Source organism: Salminus brasiliensis, chromosome 2 (genome assembly GCF_030463535.1).
Source record: "Salminus brasiliensis chromosome 2, fSalBra1.hap2, whole genome shotgun sequence".
NCBI lineage: Eukaryota > Metazoa > Chordata > Actinopteri > Characiformes > Bryconidae > Salminus > Salminus brasiliensis.
The window spans coordinates 17624133-17651189 of NC_132879.1; the positions used below are offsets into that span (position 1 = coordinate 17624133).

General features: G+C 41.6%; 1 protein-coding gene across 4 annotated transcripts in view; it reads right to left on the reverse strand.

Moving 5' to 3' along the window:
* rassf7a (Ras association domain family member 7a) overlaps window positions 1–25707 on the reverse strand; it is a 45154-nt gene extending 19447 nt beyond the window's left edge. The window contains exon 1 of one of the 4 annotated variants that reach the window (XM_072669007.1): window positions 25629–25707. The gene's annotated coding sequence lies outside the window, so the exon portion shown is untranslated. Of the gene's footprint in view, window positions 1–7771; window positions 7997–18118; window positions 18191–21008; window positions 21088–25628 lie in introns of those variants that run through there. The other 3 variants (XM_072669014.1, XM_072669022.1, XM_072669031.1) reach the window with 3 other exon arrangements.
* Window positions 25708–27057: the final 1350 nt, after the last annotated feature.

A 27057-nucleotide genomic window follows, 5' to 3' on the forward strand; every position in this document is an offset into this window, starting at 1 on the left:
CTGCCCAATGTTGAGGGGTGAGACAAACATGACAGCATTCTATTGTTTTCTTGATAAAGTCCATGTTTTTGAGCCTACTTTAATAGCACGAAGCAGCTGCAGGTTTCATTGTGAATTATAAGAATAATTAGCCCTGTTTAATTGGTTGTAATGCAGAGCAGGACCATGAGCTTATCTTTTTGTCATATTGCCCCTATAGAGGAGTGCCCATTACTTGCACTCCAGGCCTTGTTGTGCTCACTCCTCTTTAAAACAGAAGCAGGTAGAGGTACGCATGTGAAATGTGTGGTTTCAGGTGGCTCGGCCGGTCACTGAGGTCTGAATCTGTAAGATGGAAGAATCCCTGCGGACTCGAGCACAAACATCCAAAGGAATGTCTGTTGCAAAACAATGCATTCCAAGAGTGGGAGCTTTTAGAGATGCGTACATTCCAATCGTCCCCCAGCCTGTCCAATTCCACACAATGATAACAGAACGTGCAGCGGAGTTGAAAGCTTATATAGAGAACACAAATCAACTCGGCACCCCTTTTGTAGACAGGCAAGCCATTGGTTTGGCAGCGGTGACGCTGTTCAAGTTCCTACAAGCACAGAACAGATGCACATGCAGAAACATCATGCTACATGCTACATTAAGCATTAAGCTATGGCCATCAAGCGCCTGGTGGTTTATAGAGGAAATATCTATTATAAAATAATGTATATGTAATTTGTGGAGCGCTGCCTGGATGGTTGATCTTCTGAAAGGTTCCCCTATCTCCACTAAGATACACTAGACTTCTGTCAAAGGTAAAGGTAAATGTGAATGGAACCCACAACCCTGTCATCAATAGCCTGGAGCTCTAACACCTGAGCCACCACTGCCCGCAGTGTCATATATTTGGTATATGAGCCTCGGGTACCTGCTTACCTCTCTGGCCCCCATGGCCTGTCTTCCTTGATTGCCCAGTTTGAAAGGTCTACGAAGATTCTTGGTGGTACCAAACCTCTTCCATTTAGGAATGATTGTGACCACTGAACCTGTAAAGGACCTATAAAGCTGCATCAATTTTTCTGTACCCGTCTCGAGATCTATGCCTCAAAAGAAACACTGTTTCTGAGATCTGCAGAGAATTCATTTGGCCCTATGGCTTGGAGTTGGCATGCACAGTCAACTGTGGGACCTGTATGTACGCAGGTGTTAGCAATCCCCAATCATGTGCAACCAATTGAATTTCCCACATGTGAACTCTAATAAGGTTGTAGAAACATCTCAAGCATCAGCAGTTTAGAATTGTAATAAACCGGCACAAATGTCTAAAAACATACTTTCCTGTTGCCATTGTGGGCTATTTTTCATCTTTACAGTGAAGTTTACAGTGGTTAGAACACATCAAGAGACCGATTTCTCACAGTCGTGAGACGTCTCTACCCAAGGAACGGCACATAGTTCCAACAGATGATGAGAGAACAATCAAGCTTTAAAAGAGACAAGACTACAGCCCTCTTAATCAGGCATGAAAAAGTGAGAAATAATCATATTCAGTCTTTCTAAAAGCTCCTTTAAAGCTGTGATTCTGTAGCTAAAATTACTAGCAGACACAAAGGCTGGCTCAGGCTGAAAACGAGATCCAATAAGGAAAGAAAGCCACATGAGAGGATGATATCTTTACTCATTTTTGCCAAAAGCCAAAACCCTCAAAAACACAGTTTGTCATGTGGACTTGATAACCTTCCGTCTCTGCTTTTGCCTGCCAACCATCCAATTCGTTGCGATCAGGCATTTTGAGGCACAACCAGTTGAGTACTCTGACAAATAACAGTCAAACCACCTGACAAATCATTGGTGTTTCAGTTGACTGCAACCATGTGTGCTGAGGCTAGACTCCGTGAAACTAAGCGCACCACCCTGCCTATCTAGATCCCCTGCCATGCCGCTTGTCTACTGCCAGACCTGGAATGTAACAGATATCACTTACTTCAACAAACCCAAAGCACGTTGTCTCAGCCTTGGCTGATGCAATCTGTCTCCATGCTGGAGATCTGCACAGATAATAATCACAAGTCCTTCAAGAGCCGCTAGTGTTCTTCAAGTGAATGTGTGTGGGTTTATTGTGTGTAGTTCAGACTGGTAATCAGACAGGCCGGTGATCCAATGATAAACATCACTGCTGAGAAGCACATAAAATTGGGTGCAATCATAATACATACATAGTTGCCAGATTATTAGCTACAGCTACCTGGTACCTAGACCTGTTAGCCATCAGAGACACTTCCCAGATAAAAAAACAAAACAAAAACACTTAGTAGATTGACAATTACTCATTGTAGTCCTATTGTTGTTGCTATAGACACTTAGTCACCCTCTACCTAATCCATTAATGGAAAGGGACCACAGTAGAATGACTGCTGATCAGATATTATATGGGTGCTGGACCATTCTCAGCACAGCAATAGTGCTACCCTGGTTGTGGCATGCTGGCAAGTTAGTGGGTCCTCAACGTCTGGGTTGAGAATAGCCATCAACCAAGAGTGGGGTCCTGGGGTCAGAAACTGAACACTTATGAGGGTTTGGAGGAGAAGTCACCAACCTCCTCCTGGAGACCTATCTTCCTGCAGGTTTTACTCCCAGCCAAAATGTAGCACTCTTGATCAGGCTTGGAGTTAAAGTCTGCTGGATGGTAGCCTAGATCTCTGTGAGCAGGGTTGGTGACCACTGCGCTAGAAGAGGACTAACTGTGCATAGGAAAAGAAAAGCTATGGTCTGTAATTGCAATCCTTCAAGGTATAAAAACAAGGTGATGGGTCTTTGGTGGTAGCGGACAGATGGACTTCCTTTGAGTGCAGCAACAGATCTCAGACTATGGCCAGTACAAAGTACACATATATGGTGGGTGTATCTGATAAAACAGTCAGTGCTTGTATATACAAGGGGAGTGGGAAGCCCAGTGTATGTGTAAGGTCTTCAATGGTGGGCTATTTTGAGGATTTCTGCCTCTGATGTGTGTGTGTGGCAAACAGCAAAAGTCAAATAGGTGAGTAACAGCACACACACACACACACCTCTTTTCTAGTCCTCTGAGAAGGACCAGATTCACTACCTGACAGGGACACACCGTCCAAATCGATTACAGTCCTGTCATCCTCTCTTTATTCAGGGGCATGTCCTGTACAAGGTAGAAGTCAATGAATACTCTTCAAACACACTTCACGACAGCTTGTGAAGGAAGACCTGTCCCATGGGTTGTTTGTTCTATAGGCCTGTATGGCGAATAAGGGGACATTTTTTTTCTCTACCTTACACTCACAGTATGTCTCTCCAATGAGCAATGAAGCAGCAGGGGCAGCAACAGCTCCACATCCAGCTGCTTGGGTCACTGAGTAGCACTTATCTGTGGCGAGTGGCAGATGGCCAGTTTCATAGGCACTTTTGACTTTGCTGCTCCTAAACTGTTGAGTTTATTCAATACTGTAAAGATTTTTCACCCCTCTTCTTCAGTGGACGCTGACCTTGAGAGCTTAAAACTGGTTTATGCGTTCTCTCTGGAAAGTTTTTCTCACTTTTGTGCACATCTTTTCACACCATGCCAAATCTGTCAATGGAGTGTGAATGTACAGACAGTCACTGAGTGAGACTGGCAAGACATGAGAACAGAGACAAAAAGAGAAGGGGGGGTGGGGTGGTGGTGAGAAAGAGAAAGAAACTTGGGGGAATAATAAACAGGGATAAACTCCTTTACAAAAAGTGGTGATTCATGCTGTATCTCAGGTGAAACTGAGGACAAGGCACATAGGAGCCCCCCCCCCACACACACACACCCCTATATATATATAGTGGTTGGTGTGGCGCAACAGAGAACACCACCACCTACCATTGCGTTATAACAACACCATGTGGGAGACCAGGGTTCGATTCCCGGTCTGGGTGACTATGCTGCGCTATATATATATATATATATATATATGGAGTGTTTCATGCTGAATTGCTTTTCGTATGAGAGACAATACAGAGCAGCCAATCAGAGCAGTAGGTTATTTACATGTTTCAGTTTTCGAGGTACAGTTTAAAAAGAAATAAATAAAAATAGCAAGCATTATCCTGCACCCTTCTTCAGAGTCATATTTGTGTAAAATACGGTAATATTACTCTCCATCACTATCACTTTAGTGTCGGCTCTGTATCTTTCAGCTTGTCCAGAAAAGTCCAGTGTGTCCTCTAGCGGCGGCTCAAAGCCTAAATTACACGTCCCAACTGTAGGGTTAGACCAGGAACAAGACATGCCAGTTTTCCATAGCACTGCTTTAAAGAAGCAAACTTCAAACATTAAGCGTGTGTTGTGTCGTGAAAGCTGTCAATTAGGTCTTAGACTTCAGTGTTTGAGACGGAAACCCTACAGCATTCAGTATCTTCTAACTCCCTCGCTAAGCAAGCTACGTAGGAGGATAGGAGGATCAATCCTTAGTGGCCAGCCGCAGCGTGCCTTCATTTCTAACGGATGGCTGTGTGCTGAGATGTGCTGTTCTCCATCAGAAACGGTGGGGCAGGCTGAGCGAAGCACCCAGCCTGTACATCACCTCTGTCAAACCCACCTCACATCAGCTTAACAGGCCAAATGCTGAAGCACTACTTCTGGCCCTCACCAAGGGGCTACTCTTGGGAAGATCTCAGCCTGGTGTCCTCAGAGACATGCTGCTGGGCTCAGTCGTCCATCAAACGTCTGCAGGTGCAAGAGAATCCAACTGACGTGACTTTATCTACACTGAAGCTTGGTGGAGTTTTGAGATCACTTGAAGGCATGTCAGAACGGGGATTTGGTTGACTAATGACAAGTTACAGCTGTATATAATCAGCAGATGACAGGGTAAAACCAGACGAAGAATTGAAGCACTGTAAGCTCAATATGAAAGGGAAATTCGACACAGTATTCAGTAGCTGTGGGTGATGAACGGCTCTCCAAAAGGCATAAAAATAAAGATAAAGTTCAGCATTTTTAGCAAGATTAGCATATTATTTCTGTTCTGTTTTTTAGACTGAAACAAAGCAATGGTGCATCATGCTAAAGTTTGGGCACCCCAAGATATCTAAAAGCTCTAATCCCTTTAACCAAGCTCTTAGACCTTAATTAGCTTGTTAATTAGCAGATTACAATCATCGTTAATAAAGGCCAGGTGATGCAAATCAATGCTTTATAAGTACACTGACTCCTCAAGCCTTGTCCTACTTCTTCCTCAATCAGCAGCCACATCATCCTCTAAGCAGCTAATTAACACAAACAATTTAAATATTTTTTTCCCATTTAAGCAGAATAAGGTTATAAGAACGTCACTGTTTCCTCAGCTCATAATGCAATTAAGAAATGTCAGTTTACAGGAAATGCAGAGGTCAAGTTAAGGTCCGGAAGACCAAATAAACTTAAAGAGAAAAGAGAATTGCTCGCAGAAACTGCAAAAGATCTTCATGAAGATTTGCCAGACTGGAATGACGGTGCACTCTTCTATTGTGCAGCGACACCTGCACAATACGATCTTAAATGGAAGAGGCCTAAAAGCAGTACATGCAAGATGGCCAGAGAATCTCACAGAACTAGAAGCCATATGCAAGAAAGAATGGGCACAGAATACCATGAACTACTACATGAACTAGAAGATAAAAACACACCTAGAAGCTGTAATACTTGACAAAAGAGAGTGTAACTAAGTACTGATCAAGCAGGGACAGCACAGTTTCCTATTATTTTAAAACTGAAATAAAAGATGAAAAATAAATATCTCGCAAATATTAAAGAATATTAAAGAAATGTCTTTAACCTTTTGCCTGTAGAAAATATTGTTTTCACAGTCACACTAAGTGGCCAAACGTTTCCTTGCCACAGTAATCATGAATAAAAAGAAAAATGTGACTATGATAATCCTTAACTGTCCATTTTAGGAAACTACCAATTGTAGTTAAAACACTACCAAGCGGTGAAATGATCTGAGGCACAAGTGGACTTCATGACCTAATATCAGTTTGACCACAACTTCCATAAGGTTAGCAGACCAAGCTAACAGTGTAGATCAGGCGAGATCTGAGTTAGACAGAAAAAGACCTAGCGAGAACAGCCCACTTAAAGGGCATAAATGACCACACACACACACACACACACAAAACTCACACCCTAACACTGCTGTTTTGTTTCTCTTCTTCCAGGTCATCTATTATCTATGACATTATCTATCCTGTCCCACTCATCTTACACTGACAGATAGTTTAGTCACGACTGTTTACTGTCAAGGGACCAGAAACACAGAAACACCCCCCTCCCCTAAAAGCCTTCAAGCTAAAACATCAGCAGTTTGTCTGAATGCTCATTTACAAACCTCCCAGCTTTCATGGGTTTTCACATTAATAAGCTTCTCTACTCATGAAGGAAGTTGTTAATTGATAAAGAACACATGATATAGCTACAGTTTCAATGGGCAAAGAACTCATTGACCTGAACACCTACGATCATATATCAGTCTTCCTTCTGTGCAATAAACTAAGCTTTGTCTGGAACATAGGTTCCTCATCATCAAATGGGTCACCTGTGGGAAAACAAAGACGCGCAGTGTAGGGTACTGCTGGCTGCTACAGTATCTTGATACATCATGGGAACAGATGATTTTTTAATTTTGCATTAATAAAGCTGAAGAACCCATGGCCCTCGATACTAATTTTTTTTATAGCCCAGTAATGTGATGGCAGTGAACAGGAACAGTGGAGGTCAAGCTGAACTCTGGAAGACCAAGAAAACTTTCAAAGACAACTGCTCTTAAGAATACTAGAAAGACAGTAGAAGGCATTAGACTCCTCCTTAGTTATGAATGCGCAGTTCAGAGCTGGTTTAGAAGAGCATTTCCACAATAGTTTTGTTTCTACGTACTTATCAATTAAAAGCTTTTTTGTTTTGCTCATCAAAATAATGTCACAAATAGGAGATAGGGTACTGAAGTTTGTCTGCAGCAGCCGAGGCTCATGGCTGATAATGGCCAGATGTCACTCTGCTACAGCAAACCTAAGGATCGGTAGTGGATCGGAACCTTAAAAGCCGATACACAATCCATTCAAAATGTCTGCATCTGTCCCCAATCCTTATAGAAAGCCTAATCTAAACCCTCGAATGACTGCAATTGGCCTTCAGTTATACTAATCAGACTGGAAAGGTGGTGCACTATTCTACTGTGCAGCGACACCTGCACTTATAATACCTTCACAGAAGAGTTGTCGGAAGAAACCCTTCCTGTGAAACAAAGTCTTTCTCTTTGAAGGCTTCAGGCATCTACATTATATCTGAAAGCTAATTTACGACACCCTGCTTGCATGAGGACATGCATTTTCTCTTTATGAAGGTTCTCTACTGACTGATTGATAAATCACTACAGTTTCAATGAGCAGAGAACTCAGTGACCTGAACAACTATGATCATATCAGTCTTTCTTCTGTGTAATAAATTAAGCTGTGTCTCTGCCTGCAACACAGGTTCCTCTTCATCACAGGGTGATGACCCCATGGGACCTCATATAGCCGTATTCTCAAGTGACAGCAATATCTGTGAACAGGTATAGAAGATAGATCACCCAGCACTAGCATAGCTCCAAGCTCCGACACCAACAGCAGGAGACACTCAACACCAACAGGTTGATTTAAAGCCACACACACACACACACACACACACACACACACACACACACACAGACACCAAGCAACTGCAGCACAAAGAGTCAAAGACAGACGGACGGACAGACAGACACACTCACATTCTGTGTCTTACCTCCTCCTGTACTTCCACTCTTGACCTGATAAATCTATGGTTCTCCGGCAGTTCCACTCCTTCAGAAGGATGGAAGCAGGGCAGCCTAAGACAGGATAAACTCCGGTAGAGGTGTGTATGTGTGTGTATGTGTGTGTGTTTGTGTTGCAGCTGTGCTGGGATACACTTCAAGCAGAGCTGCTAGCGGTTAACGGCTCTAAAAGCTTGAGAGGAATGTAACCCTCCTGTGTCTCTGACAGCACTTCCCACTCACATCTGAAGCTGTTTATCCCTCCCTCTCTCGCTCCAGCTCTCTCTCTCCCTCCCGCACCCCCTCAGTAAGCTCTGCTGACACTGCAAGCACCTCCCCCTCTCCAGGTAGGAGGAGTGTCCAATTTCCCCTTGCTTATTTTCTGTCCTTTACACTCCGGCTGTGTCTGAAGTGGAACAAATGCAGCTTGCTTTTGTTGAACAGATTTTGGAAGGTTAGCTAATGGTCAGCAGTAGGCGGTCAGCAAATTCGCAGGTATTGATCCATTCTGAATGTGTTTCAGACACAATGTACATGTGCCTTTTAAGACACAAGCTTAGCTTGCATAAAGAAAGTTATCATTTCATTTTTTTCACTGGTCACTGAAATCAAAAACAGCTTGGTGAATGTAGCTTATAGTCCCTGGAAAGTTAATATATTAACCGAACTGGGCCTCTTTCACAAAAGTTTAGTAAGAATAAGGCGACTTTGGTAGAGAGAGTGTTCGTTGAGATGCTCGCTCTACCATTTAACAACAATCTCTGCGCTAAGAAGCTTCGGAGAAACACGGTTTTGGCTACTGAATTGCATTCAGGCAAACTACAGTGCACTTGCCAGTCACACCTCTTTGCTCTGCTGTACCATTATCATAGTCGTTGCAGTAAGGCACTCGTAAAGTGTGCACTGTATTCGTCCCTAATACTTGAGTCCGCACCCTGGACAGACTCTGGGCTCGTTTGTAGGAGGGGCTCATTATCGTTGGTTTGGATTTCACACACAAAAAAATGGTAGGCACTAGCTTCATCTGTTCAGGAACACCAGAGATGGGTTCTTCTTTGTGTTTGTGTTCTTTAGTAAATACAGTGGTTCTATATAGAACAAGGACAACACAGTTGTCTGCATATACAAAGAGAACCTGTGTACTGGGCTATGTCGTATACAACTCTGATCTCGCAGGACCAGATTCCTGCACAGTTTTATGCTTTTCCTGCTCAAACAGACCTGATTTGACTCACCTGTTAATTGCCAGGTTTAGTAGATCTGTTAGAGCAGAGAAATCAGCAAACTGTGCTGGACTCCCGCCCCCTGTTGCCCACCCTGCTCTAAGCTTACCTCAGTCAAAGAACCCTTTTTGAATAGTGTGTACATGTGCATAAGCTGTGCTCAGTGCAGTACACTGTTAAAAGTATAAGATCTTTGAGGAACTTTGGAAGGTTCTTCAGTTTGAAACAGTGGAGGAATCTCTTAAGGTGCTTTGAGGAACCTTCAAGGAACCATTTTCTTCTAAAAACCTTTTCCTGAGGGTTTTCCTCAAAGCCTTAAGAGGTTCCTTCCCAAAGACCTTAATTCCCAAAGTTAATGTATATGGTGGATCCTCTTGCTTCTGATTCTTCTACTATGGCGATACTATCATTTATAGTTGGTAAGGCCCCTCACCAGCAGAAGCTCTCTCAAATTTACAGGAAGCATTTGTAACTATTCAGCATAATCTTTACTCTCTTAACTCTTTAAGGTTAATTTATAAAATGATATTTTATATAGTCTCGTCCCAAAGACAGCGCTGTGCTCACTAGGTTCTGTTTATCGTTCTGCACTGAGATTTAGAACATGCTAGTTATTTAACTCATCACTGCAAACTCTATGAAATGACAGATTGGGTTTCACTTTCAGTACGACATCAAATACACTGGGTTATTTTTGTGTAGAGAGCAATTATTGGGCAGCTCCCTTCATACTTGTCTGAATTCATATCAACAAACAGGTCTTTGTATATATTATGTTTAAATAACTGTAGATACTAGGATATTTCAGTTCACCTTTTACATGGAATGATCTTCAGAAACACTTTAAATTTAAGCAGTGTATTTCTTTGAATGAATGAAATAAACAGTCTTAATCTTGTTAAAGTATACTTGTATGTCTAGCTCTTCTCTGTTATTATTTAACAGTAGTCTGTGTTTGTGCTGCTGTCTCAGACAGGGCTCACATGTAAAATGGGATTACCCTGGTTAAATAACGGTTTATATTAAAAAAATAAATACAAAAGTGGGGTTTTAATACAACAACGATGAAATCTAAATACACCACAATTCACACAAACACACTGCATTCATTCAGTAAAAATACTAACCTATACAAACCTATTCTGCTACTCCTGTGGCTGGAGAGATCGACAGAATGAGCGAGAGACAGACATTATTGTTAGGTCAGACAGTAGGCCATGTGAGTGTAACTAGAGGCTTGCTTCGGATGTACCCGTTTCATACGGTCAAATGACTATGCAAACAGCATTCTCCCTCTCTCTCTCTCTCGCTCACTCATTATTCTTCTCTCTCTCTCTCTCTCTCTCTCAGGTGAAAAGCTCAGTTTCGCAACTGAGGCAATAGCTCCCCACACATATGCTAATATGTGCTGTTAATTCAGGTTCAAACTAATGGCTTTTAAAAGGGAGTGTCCCACGTAAGCAAAACACAGGACAGACCGAAATCTGAGCCTTCGGGTTGTGCTGAAAGGAGACACCACACCGAAGAGTTTAAATATTTAAACAGATGTAAAACACATGCACCTCTCCCAGCGATCATACACAATTTTCATACACAAACAGACCGAACAGCTACGCAGATACAGACATATGGATGTCGGCATGTACCACTGCACTGCAACACAAGTACATGAACCACACAGTCTATGAGGGAGACATAATCAATGAAAACAGATTAAAAGAAGGAGGCCAGGTCTGTTTTCCATTAGCACTTATTTCTCTCTCGCATGCACACACCCTGCAATCTATCACTGATAGCTCATCTTCCAGCTTAGCATCTACACCTACAACAGTCTACAGCTAAACCAGCGACACCTCAGCAGCAGCAGCAGCCGCCTTGTTGTCCTAGCTATAAACTGGTCAACTAGGGTAAGGCATTATAGTATAATTTATTATATCTCCAGATGAGGAAAGTACTTTATAACATACATGATAGGCGGAGCAGGTGGGAATGCTTATGGGGATTTTTTGTTCTTAAAAGCCTGAATCTTTTCCAAAAAATGAAGTTAAAAAATAAACAATATCTTTAACCGAACTGGCAAAATCATTGCTCCGAAAGTTCTGGGGAAATTCCTCCATCTATGGATTTGTCCTGTTACGAGTTGTGTTGTGGGTCATCAGAGACGTTATAAATGAGGAGAGCGGCCAATGGTTGAAATGCATTCTTGTAATGGTCAACATGACGTTTGTTAACGGACAAATTCCCACCCTTTAACAAAAAGAGCCAGCTTGATGGTTACACTGCGAACAAAGGAGGGTCAATGTGCGAAGGGAGGAAAGCCCCCCCCCGCCCCCCTTGATTTGGAGATCTGCACAAGTGCATTAGCCAGAACAAGCCTGGAAAAGTATAGTCTTATTAATAAGTATTTTGTCCGATTTTATCAGTGATATAAAATATGCCTTTGAAACAGTCATTTGACCTTCAGTTTTAAGTATTTTAGTCTCTCCCTATTCACCTTAAGCTTGGTAGTAGGTAGCTAGCTAGGTAACCATGGATATAAGAACATTAGAAAGTGCCACAGAAAGTGATTCAGCTTCAGCAGCTTTCGCATTGACTGGTGAACAGCGGAAAGATGTGGTTGATGTGGTTGATGTGGTTAGCATAATTAAACGTTAGCTGCAGTTAGCTTGCTGGCTAACATCAGAAGCCTTCAGACAGAGATCTGGTTAACGTTAGTTGAGTTTTACTGTGGGAATGTTTTTTGTGTGAATATGAATATTTCATTAGTCTATAACTACGTAATTAAAAGAATCAGAATTGAATTGTGAAGCCTAAATCTTCTGAGGCAAGCATTGTCCTGGATATTTGGGCTAAGCTTCGGATGTTAAATGTTCTGTTTCTATCTAGTACGTGACCAAATAAGCCCATTCACTCAAGTGCATTCAAGACAGCCACAGGGTGGGGGCGCTGTGGGAGCTCACTGATTGGTGGAAAACAGACCTTTCATAACTGTAAGTCAATTAGCAAACTAATTGAATCATTCCAAATAAAATGGAGAGCAAGCAAAATTGGATGAACCGGTCTGCTAAATGTGCCTGAAAACAGTCGCAGCCAAGGATGAAGACACATGGAATTCCTCATCTTCATCCTTCAGATTTGAGACAGTACTGTCTAAAGGTTTATATTTCAGTCAGACTTGAGTGTGTTCTGCAGCTAATGCTAACCAGCTTCTCTCTCCTGATTGGCAGCAGTTTAACATTTGCTATGTTGTCAGAACATTTGAACATTTATTGAATGACGGATTTAAAATTTTGCATGGTGAGCACATGGTGACCTGTGAGCAAATTGAACTTTGTATTTAATCGTAGAGCTGGGCGATATTGGAAAAATTACCATCACAACATTTAAAGACATTTTTTACAATTCATGTAGACAAAATGCACCAAATGCATAACATTTTTAAAAACTGCTATCCAAATACTCTTCCATAGAGATCACGGTGATATCTACTTAAAATATGCTGCACTTTGTTCAATTCAATAAGACTGATTACACTCTTTGTAATGAAATGTGCAGTTAATCGGTATTCTGTAAGCACAGACAATATGCACCATGTACTCATAAAAGCATATTGTGTACCACAATAACAACAACATTTATCATGATACAATAAAATATTGTCATATTGGCTAATTCTATTTAATCTTTTTTCTTTTTTTAATAAATGCTGCATGAGATACACAGAAACATGTGAACCTATGCTACTCACACTGCTCCCCGCTGATACCTTATATTGCGGTAATATTTGGAGACAGTATGAGAAAAATTAATAACCCCAAACTCTACCATCAACAGACAACATAAAGAGTAAGAATAAAAGATCTCCATACTCCACTTAGACTAGCCTACACTACACTACAGCAGGAAGACTGATAAAGACTATAAACGTATAGTGCTGCTTAATACTCATATAAAGTGCATTCCTTGAGGCATTACAGTGTGAAGAGCTTTTGACACATGTAAGGCTTTAGCTGTGAGTCACACTCTCTGATTTTCCCCACCAGGCCTAAAACACTAAAAATAAGATTCTCAGAACTAAAGCATCACCGTATTCCCTGGAGATTAAAGGGCAAAAGGAGGGAATTTTGCGATGGTTACGGGACGGAAATAAGCAAGTCAGAAACAAACTGGCTCGTAAATATGAAAAGTGCCCAAAATAGCTAGCCTAATTATATCTTTTAAAAATGTTTAAAAATACAACAATGACTAGGCAGCACTATTATTAAAAAAATAGAAAACCACCTTGTGGGGTTAACACCAGCCTTGGCTGTGTACTAATCACTCAACCTTTTAGTTTATCCCCCGTCACACTTCATGCCTGCCTTCCAGGCATTCCTGGGGGTTGCTCCCTTAACCTTTCCCTCCCCCCCACTGAACCACTGTGTACCCCCCACCTACTTGGTGCCTATGATAAGACAGTGGGGTGAGACTGTGGTTTTGGTAATGATGAGATGTTATGAGATACCATATTGATTTAATTCAGTTCTATTTTGCAGGTCATGTATTCGCCTGATTCAACACTGGCTGGTTGTCTGCATGACCATTTTCCAGCTCTCCACACACACAGCACCTTATCACCAGTATGTTACATTCCATTTACTACTGTTAAATAGCTTAAAATAGTTTATTTCAATGTTTAAACCCCAAAAATCAGTTGTACTCTAAGGCTGGCTGTGTAACTCCTCATTTCTCATCAGCATGTCACATTCCATTTACTACAGTTTAACAGTCTAAGGTTTTCCTTAGCACTTCAGTGTTTAAAATCAGGATGCACAATGATTGCAATATCAGAATATTATCATTATTGGAAGCTTATCATAAAAATAAAAAAAAAAAAAACCCACAAAAACACACAAAAACAAATCGGCACATGAAAGAACATTCCAGGGTAGCAGAACTTTTAGGTGCCACTTGAACACTTGTGTTTCAATGAATTCCCTCCATAAAGAGATTTATTTACATTTATTTATCTAGATAAATAATTATTATATGTCTCTGTAATGCCAATATCCTGTACTTCTTAAAGATGCGATACACTAAAATGGAAAATTGTATTTCCTTTGGCTTGGTTGAATAATGAGAGTTCGGTACATGGAACTGACGCACCATGAATGTCTGATGTCTGCTCCTTCAGAAGACAATTCTGCATACTCAAAACAGAGCTGTAAAACAAGCCAATTCCACCCCCCACCCCCCCCGAAACTGTTATGTAAGAGTCTTTACTCATAATATTTATGTCTCCACAATTTACATACACTCAGCCGACTAGCGAAAGCCCTAAAGCTGGTGAAGTGATAAAATGCAATGACGAATTTGGGAAGATATGGTGTAGTTTATATTTTAAGTGAGTTTTCAAATACAAGCAGCTCCTTAGTTGCTACCTAGTTGATGCAAACCGGGTCACTACACCAGCTAGGCTTCAGGACTGTGACTTTGCCTGTGCCAGTGTCCACAAAGGCAAGTATAGATTATCCAGGCTTGTGCAAATCCCTAGTTGCATACATCGTCTGCTTCTTCAAAAATAAACTGGACTACCTCAGACTAGAGCTAGCCTCACATTAGAAGGGGAAGCAGCATGCAAGGAAGCCAAACCTGGGGAAGCGAGTGGGTGCTAGGCAAAAAGCTAACCCTCTAACAATCTATGCAGCTAACCAGCTGGTAAGCTATGGCATGCTATGCTACATGGCTACTGTGAGTAGTTATTGTGACGTCAATCTCATAATTACCCACAAGGTCAATCAATATGGTTCATCCTCAGGAAAAATAACAGGGTTGTAAAAGGCTTGTGAAACTGCAACCCAATCATTGCATTCTAGCATTCTACCACACCTGTAATGTCTGGATTTTTTGCATCAATGTTGGCAGTGACAGAGAGGCACATGGAAAAACTATAAGGATAACTTTAAAAGGTCCATGCATTTCATGTTTTCTTGGTGGTCTACTTATTAAGTTTAATCTCTGTTCTGATTGGGGGCCCTGTATCATGCCTGACTGAAAATCTGTCCAGGCTGAAACACTAATAAAGGATTCCTAAAAACCTTTGAATTATGAAACTCAGATGCTGTGGGTGGATATATGTTTGTTTCACATGAACAACCTTCTTGCAGGAGGTTTCCATATATTGATTGTATGAACTAGGTGGAGAATGGTTTGTAAGCACACACTGTTAAACATTAAATAAAAAAAATAATAAAATAAAATAAAGACCACCCTGATGTTCAACACAAACCAGCGGAAACAGTCTAGCAAGGGCAAAGGGAAAGCCATTCACATCTTAAGGCCCAGTATCTAAGAGAGCTTATCTCACCTACTTTTCTTCAATGACCATAAAGTAAACAGCAGCAGAGTGAACAGGGGCACAGTAATTCATTCCTGGCATCTCTGCAAGAGACAGTGTTTGCAGAACAAGGCCATCAATGAACAAACGGCCTGTCTATAGTGTGCATTACTGAAATGGAAATCTCTGCACTGCAGCGGATCCAGCAGGTGCCAAAAAATGGGGGAGCGCTGATGAAGCCTACCTGTTTAAACTTGACCACAAATCTCACTCTTCAGAGAAAACTCACACTTTCTCTGGGCTTTAAGCGCATTTCATTCACCCTGAGTGTACAGGTGCACATTAAAGAATCAGCCTCAAAGGCTTTAAGCTCTTAAACCACATAGCAGAGTTTAAAGACACCACATGGCTTCTCCTTTCCTTTTTATGGAAAGTGCAGGTCAGCTCAAATGAGTCGAACAAAACTAGGTTAATGATCTGAACTGTAAAAAAGAAACTTGTTTGGCAGCAGCGTTGTAATTGCGAAGGCTAGTAGGGTATGACTGTCTGTAAAACCCATGGCCTAGTGTGCAACTCTCCAGCAGACAGATAGACAGACAGATAACCTCAGCTCATGGTTAAAATTCACCGTAAGCTCCTATTATTAGCCCAGGTGTTGAGCAACATGAGTGCCAGATCACAGCGTTCTTGCTTTTGTTGACATCACTTTCGCATTGATGTGAGGAAGGAAGAAAACAAGGTAGTGGTGTTAGATTGCTGTTTATACTCTCAGCAGTTAAATATAGATTCACACTGTCATTATGGTCAGTATGATAACACTGTTCTGTAACGTCAATTACACTGTGTGCTTTTTTCGGCCCCATAACAAAACAGCGTTGTGATATTCAGCCTGGCTGAGCTCGTCAACAATGAAAGTTTAAACTTTCTTCCCTTGGCATGAGGAGCAGACAGTCTTTTTAAAGCACCATTGCAAGCTACTGATTTTCTCTTAAAATACACTTTCAAGCTTTGCTACCCTTTGTGTCCCTGCACCCTTTCTGCGTACCCTCTTAATCTTCAGAGGCCTTTTACACACTCCTAACAATACTAGCACCAATACTTTACCAGAAACAAACATAGAAATATGTATATTTTACTCACCATTACCGGCACAAGCGTATCAGCAGTTCACCCGAGTTCACCAAGTGCTTGTGACTAGTTAAATTAGTATTACCTGGCTAGTGTGACATGTTTTTTAATGAAGCTCTGTGGCTAGATGGGAAGAACAGCTAGATTTTAATCATCTGAGGTCAGACAACAGTGCCATCTGATCCCTCAAAATCCCAACAATCTAGCCACTGATTTCACAAAAACTGGAGAAGGCTATAAGAAGATTGCAAAGCTTTTTAAACTAAATGTTTGCTCAGTTTATATGTAGTTCAATGTAATTCAAAAGGTTGGTAACAGGAACAGTGGAGGTCTGAGAGAACTGCTCATAAGATTGCTAGATTGCTAGAAAGACAATCAAAACCCCTGTTTGACGGCAAAAGACCTTCAGAAAGATTTAGCAGCCTCTGGAGTGGTGGCACCATTCTACTGTGCACCACTACACCTGCACAAATATGACATTCATGGAAGAATCATGTGCAGAGAACCTTTCCTGTGCTGTGGAACATCTAAACAAGCCTGATACGTTATAAAAAATAAAGTCGTCCGGACTGACGAAATCCACACTGAACTATCCCAAGAGGTGACAGCTGAAGGTTCTGCCATGGCCTTCTCAGCCACCTGACCAAAACATCAACGAGAGATCTGCAGATAGACATCAAAAGAGCAGTACATGCCCAAAAATCTCATGACATTTGCAAGAAATGAAGAAAATGAAAACCCCCAAACAAGAACTGAAAGAAGCTACAAAGTCATCTGACATTTGCCAAAGGTGTTACTACGTGCTGACCATGCAAGATGCCCACTTTTCCTTTTTTTGTTATTTTGCCTGGGGTACCAAAACCTTTTCATGCCATTATATAGAACCATGCCGTTTTGACTAATAGTATATTCTGTTAACAAACAGTGAACAGCTCCTAACTGCACAGAAATAGTCTGACCCATTCACATACATCTTTGCATACCCCCAGGGCAGGGATGTCCAATTTTACCTGCTAAGGGCTGGTGTGGCTGCAGGTTTTTATTCTACACAACCAGCAGCACACCTGATTTCACTTGTTAAATCAATTGGGGAGTCTTCAAACAACAGATAACGTGATTCTGCTTGGCTGAAATGAAAACCTGCAGCCACACCGGCCCTTTGCAGATAAAATTAGACACCACTGCCTTAGAGTTAGACGTAAACGTACCTACCTTTGCGTAATACAGCAAACTTAGATCAAAGCTTACCATCAAGGAGAACATGTTTTATCATCGAATCAAACCTGTTTGTTTGATCACTAACCACTACAGCAGCGACAGAGGCTTTAACATACTATTAACAGTGGTGTCTCAGTGGTTAGAGCTCTGGGCTATTGATGACAGGGTTGTGGGTTCAATACTTGGGCTCGGCAAGCTACCACTGTTCGGCCCTTGAGCAAAGCCCTTCACCCTCTCTGCTCCCCGGGCGCAGGAGTTGGCTGCCCACCACTCTGGGAGTGTGTGCTCACTGTCCCTAGTTCACTAGTATGTGTGTGTGTATTCACTACCACAGATTGGTCAAATGCGGAGGACACATTTCGCTGTACATAGTACAGTGACAAATATGTGCACCCTCACCTTCCTTCAGTTCGTAACTCAACTCTATAATGTGATGTTAAAAAATCAAATACCAATTTGATCACGCAAAAAGACCCTGGAGAAGACAATGAGGAAGACTGGAATGTGTCAGCGGCCAGTCACAGTCAGACGCCATTCATCCTTCTCAGCAGCGCGCTGGCCCGGGTCAAACAGAGGGCACGAGAAAGATGAAGAGAAGAGCATCAGGAGACAGCAAACAGCACACGACCAAAGCACTCTCTCAGTCACATCGACCCTCTATCTCTACACACACCGTTAAATATGAGGCAGCTGGAAAGATAATGTTTTTTTTTTAATGCAATTAATTTTTCCGGTAAGAGAAGGAGAACGGAAATGTTTCAGTCAGAGCCAGGAAAGATAGAACAGTCCCAGAATCTCTATAGCTAGAAAAGTAGTTAGCACAGTTAGTACCAGTATCCTGTCTGAACTATTGTCCAGCCCTGGCCCTAAAGTCGCTGCGTCATTGGTTCTTAATACTGATGAAAATGGCTCTGTGGGTGATTTTATACAGAACCTTTTAAAATGGTTCTCCAAAAAGAACCACTTTTCAGTACCATATAGGAGGCTTTTTGTTTAGGTGTACATAAATGAGATTCTGACACACTCCAGAACATTAATACGATGAGCAGGGAGATGGCTTGGAGTGGGTGCATTTTCTGTGTGTGTGTGTGTGTGTGTGTGTGTGTGTGTGTGTGTGTGTTTTTTTCTTTGTGGCCAAGGGCTTTCAGACACACAGAAAGGGAGTTATAAAAAAGCAGCCCATCAGGTGTGTGAAGGTTAAAGGTTATGAGCAACAAAAAGCATGGAAACTCATCCTTCAAAGCTGAGGCACCTCCACCCCACTGCTGCCATTTGTGTCCCATCTCTCTCTCACTCTCTCTCACGCTCGCTCGCTCGCTCTTTCTTTTTCTCTGTCAAACACAGAGACAGCAGATATCCAGCGAGAACAAAGATGCTTTCAAAAGCTTTCACTTTCATCCTGATCTCCATCAAGAACCTATGTTGACAGATACGCACAGAATTGGTAGAAAGCCAATGCATCAAGGCTTGACCATAACTTCACTTTTCTTCCACATATTCTCATAAAAACCAGGTTCATTTCTAGGGTGCTAACTGGCTGCAGGGCTCAAACAGCTTCCAAAATGTTATGTCCGGACACTGGATTCTAGGAGTTTGTAGTTAAATGCAAGCTGCGGGTTTCTGGGTGGAGGAGAGAAATGAATAATTAAAGGAATGTTAGTCTAAATGACGGCTGGTGGGCGGCTTTCTGAAAGAGGCAGCCATCAGGGGCCACGGGGGCCTCGGGAATACTGCCAGCAGGAAATTCAGGACTGCTCTGTCAGCCAAGGATGACATCATCTTGTCAATTAAGTTTCTTTGTTCCTGATCACTGAGCACTGGTTTGGGTTTTAATTAAAGCAGATTTGCTTTATTTATTTATTTTTTAATAAAACGTTTGTGTGTTGTTATTTTGATTAATGTGGCGCTGACTCACACGCTGTCTGATACTTTGAGCTTTGAGTTTTGATCTAGTTAAAGTATTTGAGTCACCACAAGGCTGGTCTTGAGAACTCCTGGAGCAGTTTCTGCACATTCCCCATTTCTGGAACTTGTCTCTCTAAGCAAAGCTTTTTTTAAAGTTTCCCCTGGATGTACAACTAACCCACAGTCTCTTAATGTTCACAATGCTTGATTAGATCCTAGAAATTCATGGTCGATTAAGATACTTAAGCAAGAACCTTGCAAAAATCTTGGGAACAAGAAAGTTCGATTTTTTCCTAGGCTCTCGCGAAGGGCATTAGTGGTCTACTGAGTCAATTAGAAGTTAGTCAAGAGCCAATTATGGACATTCTGAGTGCAATAAACAAACTAGTACATCTCTTCCCAATGAGTTTGGCAACCTCCCCAATTGGATTAATCAGGCTAATTTTATTCTGCAACTGTGAAAGGATCGTGGAACGTGGAGTGCTCGGGGAGAACTGGGCTTACTCAGTTAAGAACTGTGGATTAAATGCAGGCCTTTGTGCAAACAGAACAGGGTAAAACAGGATTTTAACCACTCCCCCCCCAAAAAGAAAAAGGTAAAAGGAGAGCTGAAGGCCTCAGCAACGTCCTGTCTGATGGGACAAAGCCTGATGCACCTCATGTGCTGTGAAAGCAATCAGCCTAGTACTTGGCCCCACACACTGCACTCAGTCATCTTGTCAACAGGTGTCTTCCCACTAGATTCTATAGACTCCATAGCTTCATGTTCACTCTTAGAAATAAAGGTGTGACAAAGGGTTCTTTGAGTGAAGCCACAGAACAATTTTTGAATGTTTTGGTTCCATAAAGAAACAAGAGATGCATGCGTGAAGACCCTTTTAAAGTCAATTTAAAGGGTCTTTACCAACTTACAGGATCTTCTTGCTCATCTCCTTTAGAGGTTCTATGCATTGCTCATTTATTTTTAAGAGCATACCTGCCTACAGACTATGCAACAAAAGGACCACACAATAAAAGTCGAAGGTGAAAAAGCAATGCAGACCACACAGACCAGCAAACCAATCATACGAAGAGGTTGTGGGTTCTTATGGCAAATAAATATATAATATTGATATAAAAAAAAATTATATAAAAAAATAATATATATATATTAAATGCACGACAAAACTAAATACAATACTATAAAATGAAAGTAACTCTACTGCAATAAAACATTTCCCTGCTGTTCCTCATCTGTGAGGAAGATTTGACTGTTTGTTTCCATGGTAACAAAGACAGAAACTTTCCATTAATTACAGTGAGCAAGGAGGTTTTTGAAGATCTTTATATGAAAAAAACTAAAACACACCTTTATAAAAACACACTTCACTCCACCTGCCATCCTGGGACAAGTCCACTAAACAGAATTCCCACTCTCAGCATTCGAAATCCACTCACCTTTGTTAACTCTGTTGGAGGCAAAAACCTTGTGCGATGAGCTGAATCAGTAGAGACTACCAGCGATCACCTCACGGAGTCTGCAGTCTGCACAAACCACTGCTGAGAAATCCAAATAAGAGGCAGGGGGGGGAAAAGTGAAGTGGTGCCGCCATGCTCTGTTGCCCTGGGAGACCGATGCGCTTTCAAAGCAATCGGCCAATGACAAACACTGCCAATTGTGTGGAGACAAAAATCACATGACAGCAGGGCTGCTGTTCAGTGTGCACAAAAAAAAGAAAAAAGAAAAAAACAAGGAGGGTTTTGGGGGGGGGGCAACGAAGGCCTGGGAGAGTTACAAAAGAAACCCAACTGAAGCAGCCCACCATGCCGAGCCCCGAACTTCATTGTCTCCTTTTTGCCTGTTTAGAGGCCCTTCTACCACTTTGGTCATCCAAGTTAACCTAACCCCAACCTGTTACTCTGACCTGGAGCTAAATCTGTCTACAGAGACAGCTTCACCGCTGCATTTAATACCCAGGCTAGACACTTTTAAAGCACAGCAAAATCCAATGCCTTTTACACAACAAGCGGATTACCATTTATAGTTTGCGAGCCAAATGAAAATGTGCTGAGAGGGCCTGATGCAAAAAGCAGAGACAGTAAAAGAGTTTACAGTATGTGTGTTAAATTTTAGTCCCAGATGTAGAGACACACAGAGCAAAGAGAACAAAAAAACATGTTGGGAAGATGGTCAGATGGTGCATTTATAGCAAATGGCTGAGAGCTTCACTCATAATATTGTATTTTAACACCCCATACAAACCGCCAGAGTCTCTCACTCACCTTTGCCTAATTTTTTCTTTCTTACAAAATCAAGTCATAACACTGCTATGATTATAGTTACCCAAAGTCACTCAACCTGAAAAGAAAAGACCCAGACACTACTTCAACTGAAGAGAAAGGAGCTTATGACACAAAACTCATGGTCATATGTCAAAAAATCATAAAGTGCATAAAAGAAAGAGTACTGATTAAAGTCCCAGAGAACGCAGTGTACAAATTTGCCAGTGCTTGTATGTTGCTACAGTTAAGTATTATATTTTGTTAAAATGAAAAAGACAGAAATATGATCAAATACAGTTTATTTAATCATATTTCTGCTATATCATATAACTGCTAACTGGTGCTGCTGAACTGGTGACTGGTTAGGGTAATGATTCACAACAACACTAGAACTAAACAACAGCAGAGGAGAATGACAGGATCCACTTATGTCTTGGCACAGTTTGGACCGTTAAAACAAACTGCCCATCGTTTGAATGCCACAGTCTATTTAAGTAGTGTTGCTGACTATTTGCATCCCTTCATGACCACAAATGACCGATCTTCTAACGGCTACTTCCAGTACGATAATGTCACAGAGCAAATGTCAGCTCTTACAGGATTTATGGACACGAACAATGTGTTCAGCAGTAGCCATTAACACCTAGGGTCGACAGGCAACATGTAGGTGCTTCTGAAACATCTGCAGGTAATGCAGGATGTAAATTATAGCAACATGGACCAGAATCTCCCATTCTTGTGGAATCCATGCCACAAAGAACTGAGGCTGTTTTGAAAACAAAAGAAAGCCTTATCCAGTAGTAGTAGTACAGTGTTCATGTTACTTTGCTTGGTGAGAGTATATTTTTAGTGTTCTACCTTATTTAAAGTAGTTAACATCTAGTTACCATCAGTCAGAGTAGTTGTATAGGCCTGTATAGGCCTCATAAAGCACTGAATCATCGTTCAGCCTGTAGATTTCCTAAATCTACCAGTAATTAAGTGTAATACAAACCTAAACTGTGATCAACATTTAAATGCTGACACCTCAAACCGTTAATGGAGTACTCACATGCCCATGCACATCACTAGTGGAGACACTGATGCATCTGCACTCCTACTAAAAAAAAAGGAGAAAATAAAAGACAGATGGACAGACAGGCAGGCAGGTGATAGAGGGGGTGAATGACCGTACGAATGAACAGACGAATGGATAAACAGAGATAGACAGGTGAACTTGCGTACTCATTTTGTAAAAAAATAAACACATCAGTTGGACTCAGTTGGAGTCTCGGACTCAGGGCAAGTAAGGGCATTGGGAAACGCATATGTTTTGTTAAAGCTGCAAGGGCTTGTTGTGAGAGTCTTGTGATAAGTGTGGATACTTCTTACGTGAGTGGTACCCAATTAGGACCTCCTAGTTTACACTCAGAGGGTAGAAATATTATGAAATATAGCGCTCCTGTATCCAGCGTTATTTACGTGACATACTTTGAACACTGTGTGCCCACACAAGCAGGATGAATCTAATTAGAACGAAAACACATCTTCCCTGGATGTTTAAAAACAAAAGTTATGGTATATTATGAAAAATATAAGTTTAAAAGGATATGTGACTTCATTTTAACTTAAGAAATTAAGATGCAAAAGGAATGCAGAAAGTGCTCACTCTATGGGACAGATGCCAAGTTCAGTCAAGCAGCGGAGTGTGAGAAATTGCGAGGGGTGGATGTCTGTGAATAAGTATGTGCTATCTCCAGCTGGTACATAAGCCTTTTTTGTTCTTCCACCAAACAGCTGGACAAATGAGTCAATGTGAAGGCCGTTGGAGGAGAAGGAGGAGGAGGAGGAGGCAGAGGCTGACACCATTTGACTTAAGCCCACGTTTTAGCCTTCAAATCACAGATTAGCTACAACAAGCAAAAATATTCTGCAAAAAAAGTAGAATGTGATACATGTCACAGAATAACATGGCATCTTCAAAAATGTTAATTTTACAGAGGAATTAATGGAAGTCAAAGTAAAAAGATTTGGGAGCATTTCTATTGACCCATTTATCATGAAATATTGACACAATGCATCAACAACTGCCAGGCACAAAGTTTGCCAGGAAAACAGCAAAAATTGAGATGCATGGTTGTGTGAGACAGCGATCATATAGAGCTAGTACACGTCAGACAATTAAACCATGGTGGCATGATGGTACAGCTTCATCTTGAACTCTGCAAAGAGTAAAGAGTCTGTAAAGAGATGCCATGGTCATCACATTAAAGCTTTAGGCTTTAATACTACGTGACTTGATGAGTAGCAGATATAAAGCCCAACACTAACCTACCTCACTCTTCAATGGCTATGCCCACAGCGGTGTCAGACTGCAGCCATAAATGTGTACTCGAAGCATCACGATCAGAAAATGATTAGCAAAACCTGAAGACAAGCTGTCAGCTGTTTACAGTGAAGCGCTGCTACATCAATCACCCTCGCACATATCAGACTAATGACAGTGTCCAAGCAGCCAGCCGAAGACAGGTGCACTGCATTGCCTAAATGACACCAAACATTAGGGGCACCATAAGTCAAACTGACCGCTGCTCATCACTCACTCCCAGACTTGTAATCTACATGACACCAAATGCTTGTTTGTATGCTGTGAGGGCAACAAATACAAAACACAGACATACACGTCAACGGTTCCCCCATTCTGCTAGTTCGATGATCAGCTTCTGCGGTCTACCTCAGCACCTGACAAAACCATATACCACTAGATGCGTGGTATAATAAGTAGTGTCAGGAAGTGCTGGTAAAAGTCACGGCTGACAAAAAAAAATATACCCCAATATGTCCAAATGTTTGTGGACACCCCTTCTAATGAATCCCCTTTTTTTTTTTTTTTTAGAATAAAACAATGAATTAGTGGTGTCCCAATACTTTTGTCCAGACATTATGCTGTATCACAAGTACTTAGCTACACCTGAAATGACTATCAAGGTTTACTAAAACAAAAAAATATATCCCAATATGTCCAAATGTTTGTGGACACCCCTTCTAATGAATCCCTTGCTGTGCAAACGCTCACACAGCACACTCTAGTCCCTGTAGAGAAAGATGTATTGCCATTAGAATAGGACTCTCTGGAGCAGATAAACATGAACCTACTGGCTCCATGCCTAACGCCAGACATGGGCTAGAGGGGTATAAGGTGGGGAGCTGGGGATGAGATGATGCAATTAAATGCTCACAGCAATGTTCCAAAATATCATAGAAAGCCTACTTTCTTGGACAGTAGAGAGAGAGAGTTACTCCAACAAAAGCAGGATAAACAATTTTTTTTTTTTTAGAAGAAGAAAGAATGAATTAGTGGTGTCCCAATACTTTTGTCCAGACATTATGCTGTATCACAAGTACTTACCTAAACCTGAAATGACTATCAAGGTTTACTAAAACAACAAAAATAATAACTTAAAGTAACAGGTGTTAGCCTCAGTGGCATCGAGCAGGTGCACTGTTTCATTAAATAAGCTGGTGCTGGCAAACTCCGAGCACTACAGAGACAGAGCTAGCTGCTACTCTCCTCTGTCAGACGTGCTGAAGGCTCACTTCATCTTCTGGCTAAACACATTTTCAGCAGCCTCACCACAGCCTGGCTCGTATGCAGCTAGCTAGCAGTAGCACTGATGTGACCCTGATTCATCGACGCTAAAACTTCTCTAGCGCGCTTGGTTCACTGTGTGTTATTTAGACAACTTCAGCACCGTGTGAAACCGGCACGATACTGACGGTCTTCAGAGGAGCTTCATAAAGAAAGCTGAAACTTACCAGCCCGGCTGCTTCTGCTCTTCGGCGTCGGTCTGCTTCAAGAGACGCGCTGCCACATTAGACAGAGAGAGAGAGGGTGTGTGTGTGTGTGTGTGTGTGTGTGTGCGCGCGCGCAAGTGTGTAAGTGTGTTTGTGTGTGTGTGTAAGTGTGTGTGTGTGTAAGTGTGTTTGTGTTTGTGTGTGTGTGTAAGTGTGTTTGTGTGTGTGTGTGTAAGTGTGTGTGTAAGTGTGTTTGTGTGTGTGTGTGTAAGTGTGTGTGTAAGTGTGTGTGTGTGTGTAAGTGTGTGTAAGTGTGTTTGTGTGTGTGTGTGTGTGTGTGTGTGTGTGTGTGTACACGCACGCACGCTTCATTCTGTTGCCATGGTTCATCTTAAAGGTGAAGAACGGTTAGGAGTTAGCAACGCAAACCGTCCATAGCTACATTTATTTTCTCTGCATAAACTAATAAACAAAACCTAAGATAAAAAGAAAAGCTTGTAATTTCACACAGAAACTGTGCAGTTTAAATTTTAATTTTTTAATTAAAATAATTAAATTATATTAGTTTTTTTTTTTCCCTCTCTCTCTCAGGACCAGTCTGGTCCAACAAAACGACCTTATTAGCCTGTCCAGAAACCACCCTTCCTCTGTATTATGTGTATACTGAAATTATTATTATTATTATTATTATTAGGTAGGCAGTGGTGGCTCAGCAGTTAGAGCTCCGGGCTATTGATGACAAGGTTGTGGGTTCCATACCCAGGCTCGGCAAGCTGCCACTGTTGGGCCCTTGAGCAAGGCCCTTCACCCTCTCTGCTCCCCGGGCGCCGCAACAATGGCTGCCCACCGCCCCGGGCATGTGTGCTCACTGTCCACTGTGTGTGTTTCACTGGTGTGTATGTGTGTGTGTTCACTGCACAGATGAGTTAAAGGCGCAAGCCAAATTCATCTGTGTCAACACTAATGGTGAATATGGTTGTCTTGTTCTAGAGACTTAATATTCATGCAAGTGAAGTTTACCCCGCCTACCAGTACCTCGACATCATTTTATCCACAGATTAAATGCACTGTTAAAAAGCTGGAATCTAATAAGTAAATAGAAATTAAGTAAAACTTGAAATGGTGTTGAATGGCTGAAGACCAGGGGTGTACAGTTTGCCGGTTTCCCTGCCCTGACACACCTAGTAAACCTGGCAGGTGAGTTAAATCAGGTGTTCTTGAACCGGAAAAGCACAAAATTGTGCAAGATTCAGGCCCTTCGGAGTTCTCCACCCCTGTTGTAGACTATAGTCTTTGAATGAGAATTTCACCAAGGGTGCATTGTACAGAAACTGCTGATAGGGGTTAGAGGTTGGGATGCATGCAATGCAGATATAGCCAATTATATAGTATTATTTGCTATACAAATAATGTTTTTGATGATAATAGGGCACTATGGTACATAAATGGT